We start from the raw sequence: 5,000 nt of genomic DNA on the forward strand, positions 1-5,000 counted from the left end.
ATAAGGTTTGCAGCTATGTGAACCTAGAAACTGTAAAGGAGTTGAAAGAACTTAAAGGAATTGAAAGAGGCCTTGAGGTATATCCTCTTGGTAAAGACCCACAAAAGCTCACAAAAGTGGCTTCGAAGGGCAAAACTGGTTCATCCAAAACAATTGGAGAGCTTAAAGCAGAACCAATTCGAATGAAACACTATTGGTGAAACTTCATCATGAGAACGTCACAAGCTGATCACGCTCTATGATATGACTAGTATTATGTTGCTTCTAGTAGGCTAAGCGCAAGCCGAAACATCAACATGTGAAAGTCGTAGAATTTTGCAATCAAACTGTGGCTAGTACTGTGATGTTACTAGTAACCTGGTGTTCCGTCATATGGCCAAGAGAGCATTTGAAGGCGAAACTTCTGCATGGGAAAGCTGCATCATGATCAAAATTTTATATCGAGTATTATGTTGACGTTAGTAGGCCTTGGCCGAAAACGCAGCATGTGAAAGGTATAGATAAAAGTTATTGTTGCAGTCAGTACTGTGTAGTTACTAGTAGCTGGATTTAAGCTCAAAATGAGACACTGTTGGTGAAACTTCATCATGAGAATGTCACAAGCTGATCAAGCTCTATGATATGACTAGTATTATGTTGCTTCTAGTAGGCTAAGCGCAAGCCGAAACATCAACATGTGAAAGTCGTAGAATTTTGCGATCAAATTGTGGCTAGTACTGTGATGTTACTAGTAACCTTGTGTTACGTCATATGGCCAAGAGAGCATTTGAAGGCGAAACTTCTGCATGGGGAAGCTGCATCATGAACAAAAGTTTATATCGAGTATTATGTTGACATTAGTAGGCCCTGGCCGAAAGCGCAGCATGTGAAAGGTATAGATAAAAGTTATCGTTGCAGTCAGTACTGTGTAGTTACTAGTAGCTGGATTTAAGCTCGAAATGAGACACTGTTGGTGAAACTTCATCATGAGAACGTCACAAGCTGATCACGCTCCATGATATGACTAGTATTATGTTGCTTCTAGTAGGCTAAGCGCAAGCCGAAACATCAACATGTGAAAGTCGTAGAATTTTGCGATCAAATTGTGGCTAGTACTGTGATGTTACTAGTAACCTTGTGTTACGTCATATGGCCAAGAGAGCATTTGAAGGCGAAACTTCTGCATGGGGAAGCTGCATCATGAACAAAAGTTTATATCGAGTATTATGTTGACGTTAGTAGGCCCTGGCCGAAAGCGCAGCATGTGAAAGGTATAGATAAAAGTTAGCGTTGCAGTCAGTACTGTGTAGTTACTAGTAGCTGGATTTAAGCTCGAAATGAGACACTGTTGGTGAAACTTCATCATGAGAACGTCACAAGCTGATCACGCTCTATGATATGACTAGTATTATGTTGCTTCTAGTAGGCTAAGCGCAAGCCGAAACATCAACATGTGAAAGTCGTAGAATTTTGCAATCAAACTGTGGCTAGTACTGTGATGTTACTAGTAACCTTTTCTTACGTCATATGGCCAAGAGAGCATTTGAAGGCGAAACTTCTGCATGGGGAAGCTGCATCATGAACAAAAGTTTATATCGAGTATTATGTTGACGTTAGTAGGCCCTGGCCGAAAGCGCAGCATGTGAAAGGTATAGATAAAAGTTATCGTTGCAGTCAGTACTGTGTAGTTACTAGTAGCTGGATTTAAGCTCGAAGTGAGACACTGTTGGTGAAACTTCATCATGAGAACGTCACAAGCTGATCACGCTCTATGATATGACTAGTATTATGTTGCTTATAGTAGGCTAAGCGCAAGCCGAAACATCAACATGTGAAAGTCGTAGAATTTTGCGATCAAACTGTGGCTAGTACTTTGATGATGCTTGTAGCCAACCGAATTGGTTGAAAAGCCCAATAAGTAAGCTAACTTGGGAGAGCTTGTTGGAAACCAAATGCTACTAGATTGGTCCAAATACATCCTTCAACAGGGGATCACTTGGCTCGCTTTACGAAGAGGAGCACAGCTATATGTGTTAATTCGGTATGAATCGCAAGATTTGTTTACCGACCTCTCTAACGCAAAAGGCGGTCTCGGCTTCGGCTGTTGACTGCGTCCGATTCAGGGTTATATAACTCTCGATTGAACACATTGATGTTCTATTGTTGGTGCTTCCAATAAAATTGGAACACTTAAAGCAGAACCGATTCAAATAATAGCATTCTGATCAATGATTGCATTCCTTGATCAAGAACTGCTGGAGTCATTGTGATGGCGAATTTTCTTCATAAGAAAATTGCAAAGAGACGGAACTTAATGAGACTAGTATTATGTTGTTTCTAGTAAGCGGAAGCTGAAACAGCAACATGTGAAAATCAAGTTTTGTTCAATGATCTCGAGGCGATAAGTACTATGAAGCAACTAGTAGCCTAAGCATGACTCAGATTTGAGACAGTCAAAAAGACTGGCGAAACTTCTTCACATGAAAGTTACATAGAGAACTACAAATGTATACAGCGAGTATTATGTTGTTTCTAGTAGGCGAAAGCTGAAACATCAACATGTGAAAGTTGTCTGCAAACTGTAGAACGATATGTGATTAGTACTGTGCTGTTACTAGTAGCCAGTCTGACTGTAGAAGCCAAGACAAAGGGAAACTAATGCATCTGAAAAGGACAAGTTATGGAAAGGTATGCACGATAAGTATTATGTTGTTTCTAGTAAGCGGCAGCTGAAACATCAACATGTGAACGTCGTTGTGTACAGTAACCTAGAACTATATAGTCCTTAGTAACGTGCATTTACTAGTACCTGTAATTGGTATTCAGACTCAGGCAGTTTGGAATAGTTTGGCAAAGATGCACCAGAGAAAACTGGGATTTGATACAGAAATTGTTGAATACAAGTATTATGCTGCTTCTAGTAGGTTGAATCCGAAACATCAGCATGTGAAAATTGAAAACATTTCTGGTTCGAATTGTCACAAGTATTTGGTGATCTGAGTAGCCAAACTCACTACAACGCCAATTGAAGGCAAAAATTCTCAACGGGAAAAGCTATTCTCATTGAATGAGCTAACAAGACGAGTATTATGTTGCTTCTAGTAGGCGAAAGCCAAAACATCAACATGTGAAAGTCTTGCTGAACAAATTTAATGTTGTTGAGCTCAGTACCGTGTGAATTAGTAGCCATAATTGGCGAGCGAAAATTGAACTGGCGAAACTTCGTCTTTGGAAAATTGCAGATGCCGAGCACTTATTTTGCAACGAGTATTATGTTGACTGTAGTAAGCGAAAGCCGAAACAGCAACATGTGAAAGCTGTTGAAATTTGTGGTCATTTTGCAATAAGTACAAGGAGTGTAACTAGTAGCCAGGTCAAAATTTGGGATAAGAATGAGCAAAAATTCTGCATGAGAACAGTTGAAATTATGAAACTAAATTACAAAGACTAGTATTATGTTGTTTCGAGTACGCGAAAGCGGAAACATCAACATGTGAACGTTTGTAACGAAGTTTCGTTAATTTTCAGCCTAGTACTGAGCAAGAACGAGTAGCCTCATCTCCAATCCCACGCAAAATGTAGTGAAATATGTGAGTGAACCTTATTCACGGTGAGGGTTTCCCGAGGTCTGTATTGCAGCGAGTATTATGTTGCTTCTAGTAAGCGAAAGCTGAAACAACAACATTTGAAAGTTGGAATTAATGACTGAATGGAAACTTCGACCTGTGTTTGATAGTAGTAGCGAACAAAACTGCTGAATCGGTTTCTGTCTCATATTGGTCAGTGAACCAATTAAGAGACAATCAACTACATAACCTGAATTGGGCGAGAGAACCCCCTTAACTTAAGCATATCAGTAAGGGGAGGAAAAGAAATCAACTGAGAATCCCTTAGTAATGGCGAATGAACAGGGAAAAGCTCATCGGGAAGAGAAATGGCAACATTTCTCGGTGTCCGGTATGGTTTGATGCTAGACTGGTGAATTTGTCCTGATGTCTACTGGAAAGTAGCATCAAAGAAGGTGAAAATCCTGTAAAGGTCATTTTCGATACCAGTCATAATGGCTCATTCCTATGAGTAGAGTTGTTTGAAAGTGCAACTCGAAGCTGGAGATATGTCTCTCCAAAAGCTAATTATAAAGCGAGACCGATAGTAAACAAGTACCGTGAGGGAAAGTTGAAAAGCACTCTGAAGAGAGAGTGAAAAGTACGTGAAACTGTTGAAGGGGAACTGGAGTGAGCGTTACCATACTCAATGCCTTGATATTATATTCTCGGCTACCGAGTAGTGTAGTTGTCGTCTTTTGGCAAATCTTGTTAATGAATCGAGCAGAAGTTTTCCTCGGAATTCTTCTTGTTGATTCTAAACAAAATGAGATAAATTGATCTTGATTGCCTGTCTGACCTCAACTTCCTATTCAATGCTCTCTACAGCCCGTCTTGAAACACGGACCAAGGAGTGTGAGTTGCTTGCAAGTGTTGTCGCTCATTGAAAGCGCACACGCGAAATGAAAGTGAACAGTGTAATTTTTATGAATTGCACTACTTTGTGTGGTGAGGGCGCCGATTCGGTGTCCCGCAACCACGGACGGTTTTGCTCTTATTGCATGACTGATCCAGAGCAAGTAGCACACGACCCGAAAGATGGTGATCTATGCTTGGGCAGGGCGAAGCCACGGGAAACCATGGTGGAAGCCCGAAGCGGTTCTGACGTGCAAATCGATCGTCTGACCTGAGCATAGGGGCGAAAGACTAATCGAACCATCTAGTAGCTGGTTTCCTCCGAAGTTTCCCTCAGGATAGCAAAAGCTTGAGCAAGATTGAAAAATCTTCGCAAAGCAATTTCATCGGTTAAAGCGAATGATTAGAGGAATGGGGGAAAATTTTTCCTTCACCTATTCTCAAACTATAAATCGGTGAGATGTCCTTGTGACTTAATTGCACTTGGACTATGAATGCAAGCTTTTTGTGGGCCGCTTTTGGTAAGCAGAACCGGCGATGTGGGATGAACCAAAAGTTGGG

General features: G+C 40.8%; 1 non-coding gene and 1 pseudogene across 1 annotated transcript in view; both read left to right on the forward strand.

Moving 5' to 3' along the window:
• The first annotated feature begins 1,955 nt into the window (after positions 1-1,955).
• On the forward strand, positions 1,956-2,107 carry LOC142356287 (5.8S ribosomal RNA; annotated as a pseudogene).
• Positions 2,108-3,790: 1,683 nt separating this feature from the next.
• The window catches only part of LOC142356288 (large subunit ribosomal RNA), a 3,522-nt gene continuing 2,312 nt past the window's right edge, over positions 3,791-5,000 (forward strand). Inside the window, exon 1 of the ribosomal RNA XR_012761390.1 lies at positions 3,791-5,000. This exon is cut by the window's right edge and continues 2,312 nt beyond it. This is a non-coding gene — a ribosomal RNA (large subunit ribosomal RNA).

The sequence above is a fragment of the Convolutriloba macropyga genome, unplaced genomic scaffold (genome assembly GCF_964194025.1).
Source record: "Convolutriloba macropyga unplaced genomic scaffold, txConMacr16.3 SCAFFOLD_5441, whole genome shotgun sequence".
Lineage (NCBI taxonomy): Eukaryota > Metazoa > Xenacoelomorpha > Acoela > Convolutidae > Convolutriloba > Convolutriloba macropyga.